Here is an 18,690-nt window from a genome sequence, read left to right as displayed (position 1 = left end):
TGCATTTTGATTAACTACCTATGGATTTAGGTTTCAAAAGCACCAAAAGGCACTAAAAAGATTTTTTTAATGCTCTAATAGATGCCAAACTAGCTTAAAATAAACTGTTATAGCAAACTCCATTACAATAAATAACAATGTACAATGTAGGTTAAGGTGATTTTTACTTAAATTTTATGTGAAATAAGTAGATATGCTGAGCTTGAAAATATGTGCTTTTTTAGGGCTGTAATTCTGTCCACTGAAAAGTAGGTAGACCCAAACAGCTGTTGCAAACTTCTCTTGTAACATCATGTTGTAATTTATTTTCATTTCTCTTCTTTAAATTCCTTCAAAATGTTAAAGTACTTTTAAACACTAATTCCACTTACAAAGAAACTATTTCACATAAATTTAATTAAAGTAGAACACAAGTTTCTGGTATTATCAATGACATATGCACCAGAGAAAGTGTCTTTTGCTGGAGAGTCCCTTTACTGGATATTCCCAAGTGAATATCATAATAAACATTTAAAGAAGTTATTAAGCATGACTAATGGAGTTATAAGAAAAAGACTCCAGGCCGGCGCCGCAGCTCACTGGGTTCTAGTCCCGGTTGGGGCGCCGGATTCTGTCCCGGTTGCCCCTCTTCCAGGCCAGCTCTCTGCTGCGGCCAGGGAGTGCAGCGGAGGATGGCCCAAGTGCTTGGGCCCTGCACCCCATGGGAGACCAGGAGAAGCACCTGGCTCCTGCCATCGGATCAGCGTGGTGCACCGGCTGCAGCGTGCTGGCCGCGGCGGCCATTGGAGGGTGAACCAACAGCAAAGGAAGACCTTTCTCTCCGTCTCTCTCACTGTCTACTCTGCCTGTCCAAAAAAAAAAAAAAAAAAAAAAAGAAAAGAAAAGAAAAAAGAAAAAGACTCCATACATCTAACAGTGAGCTATGCAAAAGAAAACCCAGAACGTAAGCTGAAATCATACAAGTTAAAATAAACTGGACAGGCGCTGTGGCATGGTGGGTGAAGCTGCCATCTGCAGTGCCGGCATCCCATATGGGCGCTGGCTCAGGTTCCAGGTGTTTCACTTCCGATTGAGCTCTCTGCTGTGGCCTGTGAAAGCAGTGGAAGATGGACCAAGTCCTTGGGCCCCTGTACCCACGTGGGAGACCCAGGGGAAGCCCCTGGCTTCGGACTGGTGCAGCTCCAGCCATTGTGGTCATCTGAGGAGTGAACCAGCAGATGGAAGATGGAAGACCTCTCTGTCTCTCTCTCTCCCTGTCGCTGCCTCTCTCTGTAACTGTCTTTCAAATAAAATAAAGAAACCTTTAAATAAAATAAAATAAACTACAGCACTTTAAAAAGAAAACACAAACACATCTTCAACATGAAATGAATGCCAACTTAGCAGAGGGCATCTACAAATAAAATCACTTCTTTCTTATTAGGTATAATTCTTCATCAACTTCCATATAAAAATACAGAGCATTCTACCAAGCACAGGACATAATTTAGCTCTCAAGTTCAAATTATTTTAACTCTGAAGACGTTAAAGACAATGAGGATGACTTTCATGGAGCTCTTCAACCAAAGATGTTAACAGCAGCATCATGTCAAATAGTTAACACAAACACAACAATCGTTCTTTTCTGCTCCTAAAAAAGGAAACCCCAGGGCTGGCGCTGTGGCATAGCGGGGAAAGCTGCTGCCTGCAGTGCCGGCATCCCACATGGGCGCTGGTTCGAATCCCAGCTGCTTTACTTCTAATACAGCTCTCTGCTATGAAAAGGGAAAGCAGTGAAAGATGGACCAAGTCCTTGGGCCCCTGAACCCATGTGGGAGACCCGGAAGAAGCCCCTGGCTCTTGGCTTTGGATCAGCGCAGCTCTAGCCATTGCGGCCAGTTGGGGAGTGAACCAGCGGATGAAAGACCTCTCTTTCTCTCTGCCTCTCCTTTTCTCTCTATGTAACTCTGACTTTCAAATAAATAAATACAACTGAAAAAAAAAAGGGGGGGGGGGCAGCACCGCGGCTCACTAGGCTAATCCTCCACCTGCAGCACCAGCACACCGGGTTCTAGTCCCGGTCGGGATGCTGGATTCTGTCCCGGTTGCCCCTCTTCCAGGCCAGCTCTCTGCTGCGGCCAGGGAGTGCAGTGGAGGATGGCCCAAGTGCTTGGGCCCTGCACCTGCATGGGAGACCAGGAGAGGCACCTGGCTCCTGGCTTTGGATCAGCGCAGCTCTAGCCATTGCGGCCAGTTGGGGAGTGAACCAGCGGATGAAAGACCTCTCTTTCTCTCTGCCTCTCCTTTTCTCTCTATGTAACTCTGACTTTCAAATAAATAAATACAACTGAAAAAAAAAAGGGGGGGGGGCAGCACCGCGGCTCACTAGGCTAATCCTCCACCTGCAGCACCAGCACACCGGGTTCTAGTCCCGGTCGGGATGCTGGATTCTGTCCCGGTTGCCCCTCTTCCAGGCCAGCTCTCTGCTGCGGCCAGGGAGTGCAGTGGAGGATGGCCCAAGTGCTTGGGCCCTGCACCTGCATGGGAGACCAGGAGAGGCACCTGGCTCCTGGCTTTGGATCAGCGCGGTGCACCGGCTGCAGCGGCCATTGGGGGGTGAACCAATGGAAAAAGGAAGACCTTTCTCTCTGTCTCTCTCTCTCACTGTCCACTCTGCCTGTCAAAAAAAAAAAAAAAAAAAAAAAGGAAACTCCAACTGAAAACATAAACAGGTTTTGCATTCTTAGCTAAATCAATATACAAAGGTAATTTTTAAAATTTAAGACTTACTTATTTTTTGAAGTTGGTTTTACAGGGGTTAGAAAGGAGACAGGGAGAGATCTTCCATCCATTGGTTCACTCCCCAAATGACTGCAATGGCCAGAGCTGAGCTAGTCTGAACCAAGGAACAGGAGGTTCTTCCAGGTCTCCCATGTGGGTGCAGGGGCCCATGCACTTGGGCCATCCTCCACTGGTTTTCCAAGCACATTAGCAAGGAGCTGGATTGGAAGTAGAGCAACTAGGACTGGAATCAGAGCCAATATGGGAGGCCAGAACTGCAGGCAGCACCTTTACTCCTCTGCCTCAGCACTGGCTCCACAAAAGTCATTTTAAAAGGAACTTTTTTTCCTCTTGACAAAAGTATTCTGTTTATTATTACCTGCTTATTAAAGAAAAGCGGGAAGACATTGGAAACCATGTGATGCACACACACCCAAATTCCCACAACTCAGAAGAAATCCTTTTCCATGCCTATTTTTTCCAAACAAATTGTATGTGGTTATTTTGTAATCTGATTTTTCATGCACTGATATATTGCTAACTTTATGAAGGTCACTAAATATGCTTTGTAACGTGACTTGAAATAGTTATGTATCATTTCAGTGTACAGATACACATAGATGTAATGAGTAAGTTAGTTCATTTATCTTCTAATGTCAAACTCTGAGGCTGCTTTAAAAAAGATTTATTTATTTATTTGAAGGGCAGACTACCAGAGAGAGAGAGAATCGTTCATCTTCTGGTTCACTCCATAAATGGCTGCAACAGCCAGGGCCAGGCCAGGCCAAAGTCAGGAGCCAGGAACTTGTATCCCACATGGATGACAGGAGCTCAAGTGCTTGGGCAGTTTTCAGATACCTTTCCAGGCACATTAGCAGGAAGCTGGACTGGAGGCAGAGTAGCTGGGACTCAAACCTGGACTCCTCTGCGGAATGCCAGTTTCACAAGCAGCTTAACCTGCTGTGCCACAATGCCAAACCTATTGTTATTTTAAACAATACTTCCAGGAATATCCCTTTTTACAAATCTTTGAACACTTTTCAGAGTATGTCCTAGAATGAAATTTTTCTAAATGGAACTGCTAAGTTAGAGAACAGGCATACTTTTTTCTTTTTTTAAAGATTTTTATTTTGGGGCCAGTGTTGTGGCATAGAGGGTAAAGCTGCTGCCTGAGGCCCTGGCATCCCAGGAAGAGTTACAAAGGGGCAGGGCTGGGGGGGTGGGGGAAGGGAAGAGACCAATCTACATCTTTATCTTCCATCCACTGCTTCACTTCCCAAATGGCCACAATAGCCGAGTCTGGGCCAGGCCGAAGCCAGGACCCTCATCCCGGTCTCCCATGTGAGAACAGGGGCCCAAGGACTCAGGCCATCTTCTGCTGCTTTCCCAGGCACTTTAGCAGTGAGCTGGATCAGAAGTGGAGCAGCTGGGACTATGTCCTTATGAGATGCAGGTGCTGCGGATGCAGCTTACCCCACTCTGCCAAAGTGCCTGCCACAGGGCAAGCAAACTTTTTAAGGTCTGACATATATATACCACACTGTCTTCAAGAAGAGCCCCAACTACACTCAGACCAACTGGTGCCAGTTTCCCACACTCCCCCAAGCAACTCTCTTCACTTTTTCAACATTTTTACTCTATAAATCTAGCTTAAAAAATCATTTTATTTGCATTTCTTGATTTTTAGTTCCATAGAACATCATTTTATATGATTACCGCCATTTGTATTTCTTCTTTTGTTCACTTTCCTACCTATTGTGGGAATCATCTTTCTCTTACTACTATTTTAAAATATATGTGTGTACATATATATATATAAATATTTAAGATTTATTTATTTGAAAGGCAGAGTGGTAAAGGCAGAAAGAAAGAGAGAGAGAGAGAGAGAGAGAGAGGTCTTCCATCTGCTGGTTCACTCCCCAAATGGCCACAACAGCTGGAGCTGCACCAACCCGAAGCCATGAGCCAGGAGCCTCTCCCATGTCTCCTACATGGGTACAGGGGCCCAAGGACTTGGGCCATCTTCTACTGCTTTCACAGATTATAGCAGAGAGCTGGATCGGAAGTGGAGCAGCCGGGACTCGAACCGGCACCCATAGGTGATTCCAGCACTACAGGTAGGGGCTTTACCTGCTATTTCATACTGCCGGCCCCTAAATTATGTATAAATTAAAATATTAACCTATTACCCCTGTCAGATTTATGTATACATTAAAATATTACCCATCATCCTTTGTTGCATATATCAAAAGACATTTTTCTTATTTTGTCATTTACCTTTGACTTTTGGCACTTTTGACACAGAAATTTTGAACATTTATAGGTCTATATCAAAATTTTTATTTTATTTGTTACTTTATAAAAGCAGCTTTTGTTCTCTACAAATTTATTAATATAATTGGTATATAATGTTAAGCTCTGTCCAAACTTGACCTCTACACATTTAGGTAATAAAAATTCAAACCATAAACTTTCAGGATTTTTAGGACAAAACTTTAAGTATGCGCTCACGGCACTAAGCTATCTTACTTAAGAACCCACTCCTTCAAAGCTGTGTGCTCTGCTCTGGTATTGCGACATCAGGGGCTCATGCTTCAGCACCAACTCAGCTTATGAGCTGCAGCCATGGCATTCAGGAAGCCAAGTGTTTTCTACTTTGTTTTGATGCCTTCAACAGTTAAGGAGAAAGGTCAATGCTATACATATGAAATTAGTCTTTTCACTGATATTTAAACTCACTGCAAGATAAATTCATCTATACCATATAACTACACTCACGGTTTCCATACAGAGTTACATGACTCAAACAATAAGCAAAGAAAAACCTTCCAAGAGGGGCTCTCTGCAGTGTATCCCTGCAGCCTTAACTTACCTGTACTTTTGGGGTTAGGTTCCAGAGGGTCCAGTCTCATATCAGAAACAGATCCAAAGCCCTAAAATCTCAAACCCACAGCCTGAACTGTTGTATTTTGTAAAGAACTGCCTGTTCTTGCCTAGGCCTGATACATGACTAAAAGATCTTTAGAAACATTTAAAAAAGAATTATTTCTGAGGGAACATTTTACCTATTTAAAACTACACCTTGTGGAGTCAGCACTGTGTCTTAGCAGGGAGGTATGGGGTAAAGCTGCCACCTGCAGCACAGGCATCCCTATGGGTACTGGTTTGAGTCCTGGCAGCTCCACTTCCAATCTGACTCTCTGCTAAGGCCTAAGACAGCAGGAGAAGTTGGTCCAAGTCCTTGGACCGCTGCACCCATGTGGGAAGACCCGGAAGAAGTTCCTGGCTCCTGGCTTCAGAGCAGCCCAGCTCTGGCCATTGTGGTCATTTGGGGAATGAACCAGAGGATGGAAGACCTCTCTCTGTCTCTGTCTCTCTGCCTCTCCCTCTTTGTAACTCTGCCTTTCAAATAAATAAATAAATCTTAAAAAAAATACACCTTGCAAAATGCTGTATTATAAAGCTGATAAATTCTCATTTTTGCTACTTTAACTGATTAAGTACTCAACAGTTTATTTTTATACAAGCTAAAATGGCATTTGTAAAATAGCTTATTTAAAACATTTAGCGCAGGTTGGATTTTTAATAATCCTACTCTCCTACCAGGTACAGGTTCTGAATTTTAGGCAACACAAAACAGTTGTTCACAAGCTTTCTGATTTACTCTCATCTCAAAGGTTGGAAAGCCCCACTGAGGGTTTTTTTTAACTCAGCAGACACAGAGGAAAAAAAAACTGCTATAGTTGTAGGATCTCACTGACATAAACACAAGGAAATTCTGAGTTACAGATACCTCACATTAAGCTTTTTCCACTGACATTGTAACTTCTGTCAACATTCAAAGAAAATTCAGCCTTGGTCAAAGGTGACAGTTTGACAATCTTGGAAGCTAACATCCTCTGTTTATTTGAACAAGTTGATACTGTCAGCACAGGGAACTCAAGTTTTTCTCATCTCTGACTTGGTCTCCCAAGTTCAGATTGCTACTCTATAGGGTCCTGAATTCTGTCTCCCAAGATTTAACTTCCTAATCCACCCCCCAAGGAAAGGCATGGAGAGAAAACAGGCATCAGATGTGAAAAGAAATGAAATATTCCTGGGACTAGTTTCTAAGGGCTTTGGCATAACTCTAAACACACAAAATTAGCTCAAATGCCTTAAACTGAAATCAAATAAGCAGGATTCTTATGCCTATATCAGAAATCACCGAAATTAAAGGCTTTGAAATCTTCAATAAAGCAAGAATAGGATCATAAATCCCTTCAAAATGAAGTTGTAGATAAAATGAGCTGGACAAGTGAGCTGTCAGTACAGACGCCCATGTCACATGAACCCACCACACCGACACAAATCATCCTTTTGTGTGTAAACAGAGGCTACAGGGACAGCTTCCAGCTCTGCTCCTATGATGAATAATACACGTGGAAAAACAAGAGAAGGACAACTGCGGTAGAAATTAAGACTGTCCCTGTTTTAATATAACTTCCACCTGGATTATATATCTTTTTAAAAAATATTTATTTATTTATTTATTTGAGAGGTAGAGTTACAGACAGAGAGAAGGAGAGACAGAGAGAAAGGTCTTCCATCACTGGTTCACTCCCCCAAATGGCTGCAGTGGCTGGAGCTGAGCCAATCTGAAGCTGGGAGCCAGGATCTTCTTCCGGGTCTCCCACGCAGGTGCAGGGGCCCAAGTACTTGGGCCATCTTCTACTGCTTTCCCAGGCCATAGCAGAGAGCTGGATCAGAAGAGGAGCAGCTGGGACTAGAACTGACACTCAAATGGTATGCTGACACCGTAGGCAGAGGATTAACCTACAGCACCACAGCACCAGCCCCTGGATTATATACTTTTAAAAAAGATTTTTATTTATTTATTTAGGAGAAAGAACCCACTGGTTCACTCCCCAAAGGCCTGCAAGGGCCAGGGCAGAGCTAGGAGCCAGGAACTCAATCTGTCTCCCACTGGAGTGACAAGTACCCAAATACTTGAGCCTTCCCTGTGGTCTCACTGCTACCTGCCAGTGTGTGCATGAGCAGGAAGCTGGAATCATGAACACAAGCTGAGAACTGAACTCAGGTACTCAGAAGTGGGAGGAAAGTGTCCTAATCAGAATCTTAATCATGAGACAAACTGCCCACCTTGTGGATTATATATGTTAATTGGGAAAATACTACTATCATCTTTGAAAAGCAGAAACGTATCTCAAGCACATAAAAAAATTCTAATAAAAACAAACCAGAATCCATTTTGGAATGCAAACAAAGTAATACAAGCCTTTAAGAAACCAAGTATCTTGTTACAAAGTTGCTGGTGCCTGCTCTCCCTTGCACTCCAACAGTTCAGGAGGCAGCCTCTGGAATCAACCTCCCAGCAATGCGACCTTGGGTAAGTTACTTAACTTCTCTGTGGCCATTTCTTCATTGTCATTGTGGATAACACCTGCTCCTCTGAGGATCATAAAACATGGTAACAGCTGGGCAGTGTCTGCTCGGCACACTGCATGTGAACAGGACGCGTTTGTCATTATTTTTATTATCTTTCTACTTCACAGCTTTGAAACATTTTCTCAAACTTTGGGTTTTAGACATAAATTTTAACATTTGAATTTTAAATGTTAAAATTTAAAATACAAACAGGTAATTTTCAGTTCACCTCTTGAGAGACTGTATAGTAATTATTATGAAGATAATCAGATGAGCCCATGGTAAGTACAGCTATAGTCTAGAGTGGCAAATAATAATTTCTAATATAAATTATGGATGTGGCTGTTACTGGTAACTTTGGCTTGATTTCCCAAATAAAAAGAAATCCCCTTTCAGGAGAAAACAAGCAGCAGTAGAAAATAATTGGGTTTCTCCTATTATCACTGCAGAGTAAAGCCAAATTTACATTTGCTAGCCTGATGGGCACTGAAAATATTAGTCACCAAATTAATCCCAACAAATAACAATAATTGATGGGCTCATTGATGTATTTCCCCTTGTCTTCCCCAACCTTTCTCTAACTAGTCAGAGAGGAAAGTTTTCATATTTTCTGAGAATCTCATTACTGCTCTCAAACCATGCTCTATATCTTAGTGTAATTTTAAAAAATGAGTCAGCACAAGGACTCAAAAAACTAACAGTGCATGGAATACGGAGCTATTTCTCTTCATAAGAGAAGTGTGTAAAACTTAGCAAAGGGTAATTCAGAGTGCCAAAGGTAATATAAGAATAAATGGATGGTGAGACGGCAGACTTTGCAAGGCAGCTTCCAAAAGTGGAAAGAAAAACACAAATGTCCTTATCAATAATATTCATGGTGTAATCTATGGGAAAATGAGCATAATTCTTACGGATAAACCCAAAGAAGAAAATATCCTCTATGTGACAAATTATAACTTCTCCTTTCCTGAATAACTAGGGCTGGGGGTGAATGGGAAGTCAAGAGACTCCAAGTATTAACTTCATTTGCCACTGACATCATGCTTAGCTATATATCATACTAATGTAGTATCACTTTCAAGATTGTGATCCAAAAGAAAACTCAGAGAATAAACTCCCCCTCAACTGCAAATACATCAGCATGCCAATTCAGACAGGGATCCATTTAGTCATTATTCTTCTCCACTGAGTTGAAGTTCAGGAAAAGATCACTTCTTTAACCACTGAATAACACCACACGCACTTCTCCTCAAGGTTCCACAGAACTTGTTCTCCAACAGTAAAACTAAAAGTTATCTATCATTAATTACCCTAGAGGGTCAAGGCTAAGGGTGAGTCCTCCAAACCTCAAATTTCTCCTTGTTCTTATTTCACTCCTCCAAGATAGTGCGTATGGCTGTTAGGTGAGGTTGGAAAAAAAACATTCCAGTCACTGTTGAACACATGCCTGGGTTCCATAGCATGTACATCTGGGGCAAGTCGTCTCTGCGCACTCCCATTCCAGGGTCTACCTACGACGCTTCACCTCTATCTCACTGCTGCACTGTTTTCCAGGGAGAAAACAGCCTTTTTCTGTTAATTGTGCCTTTGTTACTATTGTTTTAAGACTGCTTCCAGGGCTTCAAAACCTTGAAGAGAGTTGGGAAAAGATTCAAGAACGTCTTGCCTTCCCAATCAGGCCTTCCAGCTTAGCTCAGGAAAGCTGTCAGGAAGCAGTACAACGGTCAGAGACAAAACCCGTGCCATCTGCTGTCTGTCTTTGTGCATTTAAAAGAAAACCGTGACACTACAAGAAGGTCAACATGTGGACCTAATTTTGAAAATACAAACAGGAAGTACCCCCCCACCCCAATATTACCATTTTTTTTTTTTTAAAAAAAGGAAACCAAACCTCAAAGATACCTTCCAAGGAAGTCATGGGTGTGACCAAAACTAACAAAACTAATAAAACGCCATCTGAAACCACCAAAACAAAAGTCTCATTCAAACAAACAAAAATTTAGCACCAGCAAATTGCTACTTTCTTTTGATTAGAAAAAACAGCATAGATGTGGACATACAGTCCTCCAGGTTTTTCAGTAGCAAAGGATCGTCATCAGTGTAATATCCATTGTCATGTTTTACTTCAAATAAGGACACTATTATTAAGAGTGAACACAAAAGAAAACATTTTATCACTCTGATGCTTATAATTTAAATGTACAAAAAAATGTGTTTTTTTGTACATTTTTTTTGTACAGTTTTTTGTACAGTGGAAACTAGATTTCTTATTCCCAGAAATAAGCATAAAATTGTGTGTTTCCAACACTGCAGGAGAAAAAATACTCCTGATTTCAGAACAGCACCATTTACAAAGCTCAGATTTAAATTTTTTCCCCTTAAACACCACACATGGGTGACAGTGATGCTTTACAGCTATTTTTTTTTTATTTTTTATTTTATTTTTGACAGGCAGAGTGGACAGTGAGAGAGACAGAGAGAAAGGTCTTCCTCTGCCGTTGGTTCACCCTCCAATGGCCGCCGTGGCCAGTGCACTGTGCTGATCCAAAGCCAGGAGCCAGATGCCTCTCCTGGTCTCCCTTGGGGTGCAGGGCCCAAGCACTTGGGCCATCCTCCACCGCACTCCCAGGCCACAGCAGAGAGCTGGCCTGGAAGAGGAGCAACCGGGACAGAATCCGGCACCCCAACCGGGACTAGAACCCGGGATGCCGGCGCCGCAGGCGGAGGATTAGCCTATTGAGCTGTGGGGCTGGCCTACAGCTAATTTTTAAGCATCATTTTGTATTATGTTCCAGAGTCAGTGTTGTGATGTTGCTAACCAGTAAAACAACAAAATTCTGAAGAGCTCACTCACTACAGTTGCCAGAGAGCTTTTCAGAAGAACTAAGTTTCCAATGCCCCCAAAACAACAAAAAACACAAAAAGTGGGCTTGCTTGTTCCCTTCTGTAGGAATAATGTGGCAATCCACTCTCTAACAGCAGGGAAAGCACGTGTCACTGACAGAGTGTCTGCAACCTTGTGTGATAGTTAAGATGTTTAGAGGGCACCAGAAACAGGCTTCCTTTCATTCTACCATCAACTGGCATCTAATCGTGGGCAAATTAACCTCTTTCTAACATCTTCTTTACATAATAAGACTACCTGTCTCACTCATCTATGTAACAAGCTAAATGAACTCCCAAAAGCATATTTATAAGTATAAGCCACCAAACACAAGTAATTTGAATCCTAACAACAACATAATTGAGAAAAATCGAAGTACCCACACAAAAGCAATAAATGACACCTTTAGTCTTGATATGGTTTTTGCATATGCAAATAAGACAAAAAAAATCAATTGAGAAGAAGAAAATGGAGATGAAATGAGAAGTCAGAGCAGGATAGGAAGTGTTGACCAAAATATTTATGGCGTAACACTCCAAACAATGATGGTACTTTCCCTGCAACTCTCACACGTCATGAAGTGCACACTGAAGAAACACATTCACCTTATTAACACACTCTATATTACTGTCTTGTTGGCAAATCATATGAAAATGGAATAGGTAGAAACTGTTGAAAAGGGGGAATAATTTAGTTGGGTATACAGCAAAGAGTTTGTGCAGGGCTTAGCTCCAAGTTATGCAATAACTAAACTGTTGGTGATAGAAATCAACCTTTTTTTTTTTCTTTCTCATGTTTTGCTTTTTTAAAAAAGATCTTTCCATTCCTACCCTGTGCCTCAACCCGGTAGGTAAAATTTTCATCTTCCAGAGGTTACAGAAAACAAGGCATCTAGGAGATAACACTAACCTGATCAAAGGTATGGTATTGTTTATTGAATATGGCAGACATCACAAATGTTTTCACAATTTTTCTTAAAATCAGCAGCCCCTTTCCCACTTAACACTACACAGTCTAACCGCCACGATCTTCTACAAGATGAGAATTGGGACAAAAACACTCAAAAAACCTGAAGCCCTAAGCCAATCCACAGGATTCTCCCCATCTGAAATGATCAGAACCAAGCCAGTGTCCATAAGGTTACAAAATGATATCATAAAAAACATGAAAGGCACACAAAATACAAATCCTCTTGCAGGACAGTGAATGTAAAACAGTAAAAAACAAATGAACAGTAACAAAATGTTGGGGAAAGAGGCAACTTTCTATTATCTGAGTTGAATGATAGTAAAATTATTTGAGATAATGTAGACCCAGCAGCTGAAAGTTTATAATGGCCAGGCAGCTATCCAACTGCTCTGGAAACCTAAGATACAAACTGACTATAAACCCCACTTGAAGCCCAAAACAATGACATAAGCCCGGTGTAATACGTGGTGACACACTAGCCCTATCAAAGGGGGTATTCTCCAAGGACATTCCAGAGACCATATACGAACTGCACTTAGGCCACTACAGCACCATCTCAGAGCCCTCTGACCAATTCAGTCCCGAACCACAAAACCAAGAGCTGTGGGCACGGGGCAGGCCCCTTACTCCATTTCTTCGGGGCCTCCATGTGCACAACAAAACAACGCAGGGGTCCTTCGCAGCTCCCCCATTCTGTGACCCACTTTGAGCACTGACACTCGATCCGAGGTAGGACGGGAGGGGACAAGCAGCAAAAGACCAGGGCCTGCCCCGTGCTGAAGAAGAGAATCGGTATCTCTTTCTGCCCTTCAAATTCTTGTGGTTTTCACTAACCCCCTCTGCCTAAAAGCTGGCACCTGCCCCCCACCCCCGCCTCTGCCATCGCTGCGGGCTGCAAGCGCTCCTCCCGCCCCACGCAAGTTCGCTCCTCTTTGATCGCCCTGACCATCTTGCCAGATTCCTTCGGCCTCAGACCCGCTCTTCTGATAAGACGGCTGCCCTTCCGACTCTCCCTATCTGCCCCCGACACCAGGAGCCCTCCGCGTCTCCGGACCCTGGCTAGCAGGAAACAACACCCCGCATCCCCCCGCGACACCGGGCAGCCCAGGCCCGGCGCGGCCTGATGTGGGATCCCGCACCCCCCGGAGCTGGATCAAAATCCTCGTATTTGTAGTCTTGCCTCCTTATAAGGACTGTTGCTTGCAGCTGCAAGCACCCCAACCCCACTGAGCACCCCCGGACTCACCCCATCCCCGGCCGACGCGAACACCTCTCGAAAACCAGGAGGAAAAGCGAGGGGACGCCAGGGGCCCCTCGCGACTGCACAGACAGGCGTGAGGCGGCCGACAGCAAACCCCTCGGCTCGCCCGCTCTCGGCGCGCGCCCCTCACACGCCCCCCCTAAGACACGCGCACGCCGCGCCTGCCCACCGCGGTCGCCTCACGACCCCCGCCGCGCGCCCGCGACGCCCCCCGCCCCCTCCGCGGCCCGGCCCGCTCCCCTCTCCCCCGGCGCCCCTCACCCGGCGCGCAGCCGCCGCGGCCGCCTCACGGGCCGGGAGCGATGGCGGCGACGCGGCCGGGCGCCTCGGCAGCTGGACCGCGGGGCCCCACCCGGGCGGGCTCTCCGACCTCGCTGCCCCCGGCCCCGAGTCCAGGGCTTGCCCCGCGGCTCCTACCTCGCTCGGCCCCTCGGGCGCCAGCGGCTGCTCCGGGCCGGCTCTTTCGCTCGCGCGCCCTCTCGCTCGCTCACTCGCTCGCTCGCTCCCTCCCTCGGCCGGGCCGCCGCGCGTAGTCGTCTGCGCTCGGTCCCCGCCCGGGGTGACGGCTCCGACCGCCGACTCTCCTCCCGCCGGGGCCCACGGGGGCGCGCGCGCCGCTCTCGCTCGGAGGCCCGGGGGCGCGCGTCGCCCCAGTCCCGAGCGCGCTCCGCTTCCTGGTTCCGCCCGGCGCGCGCGCGCGAGCCCTGAAGTCCCTGGCGCTGGGTCCACAGCCGCCTACGGGCACCCGGAACCCCCTCGGCGAGTCCGGCGTGGCGGTGCCGCGCACTCTCCCGGTCCGCGGCCGCGGGCTGGCGGCCCCACGTGGCTTCTCAGCGGCGCCCTGGGGCCGCGAGCGCGGGCGGCTTTGTTAGCGCAGGGCAGTCGACCACCTTGACAGGGCTCCGGCCACACGGCCGTGGTCGTGCCCCTTAGCCCTCTCCGCGGCCCGCCCACCGCCCTCCCCCGGGCCAGAGGCCCGCGGTTCCGGCTTCTCTCCCTGCCAGGCCGAGGTCAGAAGTCCACGGCGGCCCAGGATCAATAATTCTCCCGAGGCCGCCCCCGGGAGGCCTGGGTGGACACCGCCGGCACCCCCGCTCGCCCAGGCCGCGGGACCCTGACACTGTGCCCGGGTGCATCTGCCAGGGCCCGGCGTCTGGGGCCATTTCCCTCCCTGGGAAATCTTGCCAGTTAGAGCTGCAGGGGGCTGCTCTGTCCAGGGAAGTGGGGATAAGCAGTGTCACTTGAGTGGGATCCTTTCCCACGTAGAGGGGACAGGGGCTTGGTGTGTGGGAAGGCCGCCTGAGTCACCCCTCCTTCCCTCTGGCTGCATCTCCCGAGCTGCCCAACGGTTTCCCTGGCAACCGTCCAAGGGCCAGCACGAAGTCAGGCAAATCAGAGCTCCAGAAGCCGAGCTGCAGGGGGCCACAAAGGGAAGAGAACCCCTTCTTGGCCCCAAGTACACACACAGCGCCCCTTCCCTCCTCTCCCACAGTTGTTCGGTTAGAAACGTGCAGCGATGACGGGGGCTGCAGGCCCGCCTCTGACCCTCCCTTGACAGCTCTTCCCCGGGACCCAGCCAGGAATGTCTCTGGCTCTGTGGCTGATCACCAAGGCCTTCCCGCAGCCACGGGCTCCTGCCCTGTCCCATGGTCCCGGCCAGCACCCAGTACAGCACTTTGCACGGGGGTTAGCACGGGGAGCCTGGAGGCCAGAGGAGGAAGCTGGCTGGAAGAACAGCCCTGAGCGTGCTGGTCACCCCGTGACAGCCGCTGCCGCATGTTCTGGCACCTGAGCCCACCGCGGTTCTTGTAAGATTTCCTGCCCGTCACTGTCTGGGCCTTGCTCCAGGCAGCTTGAAACCCACCCTCCCTGTTTCCCACCCCACGTTGTTGAGGCCTTTATTACAGCACCTCTGGTGCTGTAGGACACACGTGTCCATCCCTAGTCAATAGCCCACTCACCATGAAATGCCCCTCTCATCCCAACCCAGGCCAATACCCGTAAATAGACTATGCCTTGGAGCAGGTGCTGTGGCATAATAGGTTAAGCCTCTGCCTGTGGTGCCAGCATCCCATATGGGCCCAAGTTCTCAACCCAGCTGCTCTACTTCTGATCCAGCTCCCTGCTAATGGCCTGGAAAAGCAGCAGAAGATGGCCCAAGTGCTTGGATCCCTGCATCCGCATGGGAGACCCAGAGGAAGCTCCCTGGCTTGGGATCAGCCTAGCTCCAGCCGTTGCAGCCATTTGGGGAGTGAACCAGCGGATGGAAGACCTTTCTGTCTCTCCCTCCCTCTCTCTGTAAATCTGCTCTCAAATAAATAAATAAAATCTTTAAAAAAGTAGAGGATCCATAACTAGAGTCTGTCAATCCATGACCTGTGTGACCACCACACTTTCTGGTCTCCTACCTAGTGCTGTTATCAAGTGCCCCAAACACCGTAAACACTGTGGAGCTGCTGCCGATACACGGCAGTTTCTAGTAACAGCTAAGATGCATGGCGCCTCTTGCTAAGCTGGCCAAAATCTAGGACTCAGTCCAGCTACCATGGCTGCAAGGGTGCCAGTTCACGTGCCCCGAAGGGCGGAGCAGGTGTGCGTCTCCCAGCATGTCTCTGACAGATCACTAGACACCGAGCGAGACCTGGCTGGCTGTGTGCACAGGCTCGGGGACAGAATGTTCTGGGTGACTACCTCGGCAAAACAGAATGCTCTCATCCTGGGACAGGAAGGAAGGTCCAGCACCCCCCTCTCTGCTTGCCAATTCAGATGAGGTGAGACCGTCTTCTTCCGGGTCTCAGGGACATATTCTCCTAAATTGAGGGGTCACCTGACCGAGACATGACATGGAGGGAGTCCTAGAGAGAAAGGAATGGAACAGGAAGCTAAGATGCAGAGAGACTCCATTGAGAACCCAGAGAGCAAATTCCCAGGAGATACCAGGAGGCAGAGCTGCCCCCCGCAGAGCTGCATCTGTCCACCCTGGCCCAATCCAGGAGACAGAGGCCTGAGGGCTCAGCCTGGAAGGCCGACCCACAGCCCTGTCATGGCCTCTCCCTGCTGCCGGTCAGGACTGGCTGCAGCCTCCTTCCCTTACTCTCACGGATACAAGGCCTGAAAGGTTCCCATTCACACCCTCCCTCCCTCGCTCCTGCCCCGCCACAGGGAGCTAGATCACGAAGACATTTCTGAGAATGTAACTGAAACCACAGCTGCTATCCCCTCCAGCCAGAGACCCATGCTGCCATGACATCCCCCTCCAGACCTCTCTGGATCCCAGGAAATCGGCTGCCCTGGGGCCCACTGGCCACACGTTAGCCACACAAGGGCATTTTCAGGAATATCCCTTCTTCCATAAGCAGAGGAGGCCTGCCCTCCATCTGCGGCCAAGTCAGTGCAGGCCCTGGAGCCCCCGGGGAGGAGGCGTCAGACTGCACAGGCGCTCAGCTGGCTGGAGAGCCTCAGTCGGGAGGCTTGTGACAGCAGTGGAGGAGGGGGCACGGGAGGCTCTGCTGGGGCCTGGCCTCACTCCTGCCAAGGCGTTGCAAAGAGCTGAGCTCCACAGTTTGATCTGGTTTCAAACCCCAGCTCTGCCAACTTACCCTCTGTGTGGGCCTCGGTTTCCCCTCACATGGAAGCCACAGTTGGGAAGTATAGGATGTCTGAAAGCACCCAGACTTTCTGGGGGTTACATATGAGACCCTCGTCACTGCTGTTCCCTGCAGAGCGGACTGGGGGTATAGGGAAGAGGACACTAACTTTTCACCATAGCCTTCAGAATCTTGTACTTGGTACCATGTGTATGCACAACCTATTACAATGGTAAAAATGGACATATTTTTTAAAAGAGTGATAGATTTGAAATGCAGAGTTATAGAAAGAGAAAGAAAGAGAAAGAGGGATGGATGGAGGGAGGGAGGGAAGAGAGAGAGAGAGAGAGAGATCCAAATGGCTGCAACAGCTAGGGCTGGGCCAGGCTGAAGTCAGGAGCCTGTAACTCTATCCGGGTCGTGGTAGGGGCCCAAGCACTTGGGCCATTATCCAGTGCTTTCTTGGGCACATTAGCGGGGAGCTGGATCAGAAGCGGCCCTGAGGCTCATATGGGATGCCAGCATTGCAGGCAGGAGCTTAACCACGATGCACCACAATGCCAGTCTCCAAGATAGACATCTTTTAAAGTGGAAAGCAGAGACGAGTCTCTTCTCAGCCCAAGCCCAGCCAGCTTGCTGGGCCAGGAGGGAGGGACGGGGAGGAGGGCAGTGATGGATGTGTAGCTGCTGCAGGCCTCACCCTTGGAGACTCTCGCACACTCTCCATCTTGCTCCTGTGTGCCTCACCTGCCCGGACAGCTCCCTTCCAACCATAGCTAAAGTGGGGATTCTGAGAAACCCAAGGCCGCCTCCCTGCCTCCTAAAACACGTCAGTGCCATCTGCATCCATTGTCCCCAGGCGATGCTTGGATAGCCAAGCAGGGCTGCGCCAAGACAGAGAGGAGAGCAGGATGCCACTCCAGCTGGTGCCTGGCTGTCTTGCCAGTGGGTTGAGAACGCCTAAATCAGTACAATGCAGGCAGCTGCTGCTGCTGCGGGCAGGAAAGCAGGTCAGTGGGGCTGGCTCGGGCAGACACAGGGCGGCGGGGAGGAGAGCCTGGGAGTGCTGTGCGCTGGCGTGAGCACACCAGGGTCTGCCCTGATCTTTCACACCCTGTGAAGCTTTAGGGACCTCCCTTCACCCACCAAATACTTACGAAGGCTCCATTAGGAACACGCAGTAGGACACAGCCCATTAGACAACTGGTTAGAGCCATAAGGGGCCCACAATAGAGACGGGACTAGGAGGTAGCAGAGAAAATGCCCCATTCTATTTAACCAAACCCCCAAGCTCCTGCTAGGTGCTAATCACAGTGACCAGGTCTTTTTTTTTTTTTTAATTTATTTTATTTGAAAATTGGAGTTACACAGAAGGAGAGGCAAAGAAGGGGGCAGGTCTTCCATCTGCTGGTTCACTCCCCAGATGGCTGCAATGGCCGAAGCTGCGCCGATCCGAAGCCAGGAGCCAGGAGCTTCTTCCAGGTCTCCCAAGCGGGAGCAGGGGCCATCTTCCACTGCTTTCCCAGGCCATAGCAGAGAGCTGGATCGGAAGTGGAGCAGCTGGGACCCGAACTGGTGCCCATATGGGATGTTGGCACTGCAGGCGGCGGCTCTACCCACTACACCACAGCGCCAGTCCCATGACCAGGTCTTAACAGCCATCCTGGCAGGTGGGTTTTGCTGTCTCAAGTATCCAATGAGGACACTTAGCTCACAGAGGTCACACAGCAGAGCCAGGGTTTGCAGCAGGTCCTGAGGACTCAAGGCCTGTGTGCTTTCCCCCTAGGCCACACTGACCTTGT

The 18,690-nt window shown here is 48.3% G+C and overlaps 1 protein-coding gene across 8 annotated transcripts in view; it reads right to left on the bottom strand.

Moving 5' to 3' along the window:
• Positions 1-13,923, bottom strand: part of LOC100348267 (signal transducer and activator of transcription 5B) — a 76,137-nt gene extending 62,214 nt beyond the window's left edge. For 4 of the 8 annotated variants that reach the window (XM_089317782.1, XM_017349339.3, XM_089317781.1 and 1 more), the window contains exon 1: positions 13,719-13,923. The gene's annotated coding sequence lies outside the window, so the exon portion shown is untranslated. Of the gene's footprint in view, positions 1-13,286; positions 13,428-13,562; positions 13,601-13,718 lie in introns of those variants that run through there. The other 4 variants (XM_089317783.1, XM_070060686.2, XM_070060687.2 and 1 more) reach the window with 3 other exon arrangements.
• Between the last annotated feature and the right edge of the window lie 4,767 nt (positions 13,924-18,690).

Source organism: Oryctolagus cuniculus, chromosome 17 (genome assembly GCF_051225735.1).
Source record: "Oryctolagus cuniculus isolate XC-2025 breed Fujian yellow rabbit chromosome 17, ASM5122573v1, whole genome shotgun sequence".
Classification (NCBI taxonomy): Eukaryota; Metazoa; Chordata; class Mammalia; order Lagomorpha; family Leporidae; genus Oryctolagus; species Oryctolagus cuniculus.
Note: the sequence above shows the minus strand (reverse complement) of the source record. Positions and strands in the feature narration are given on the sequence as shown.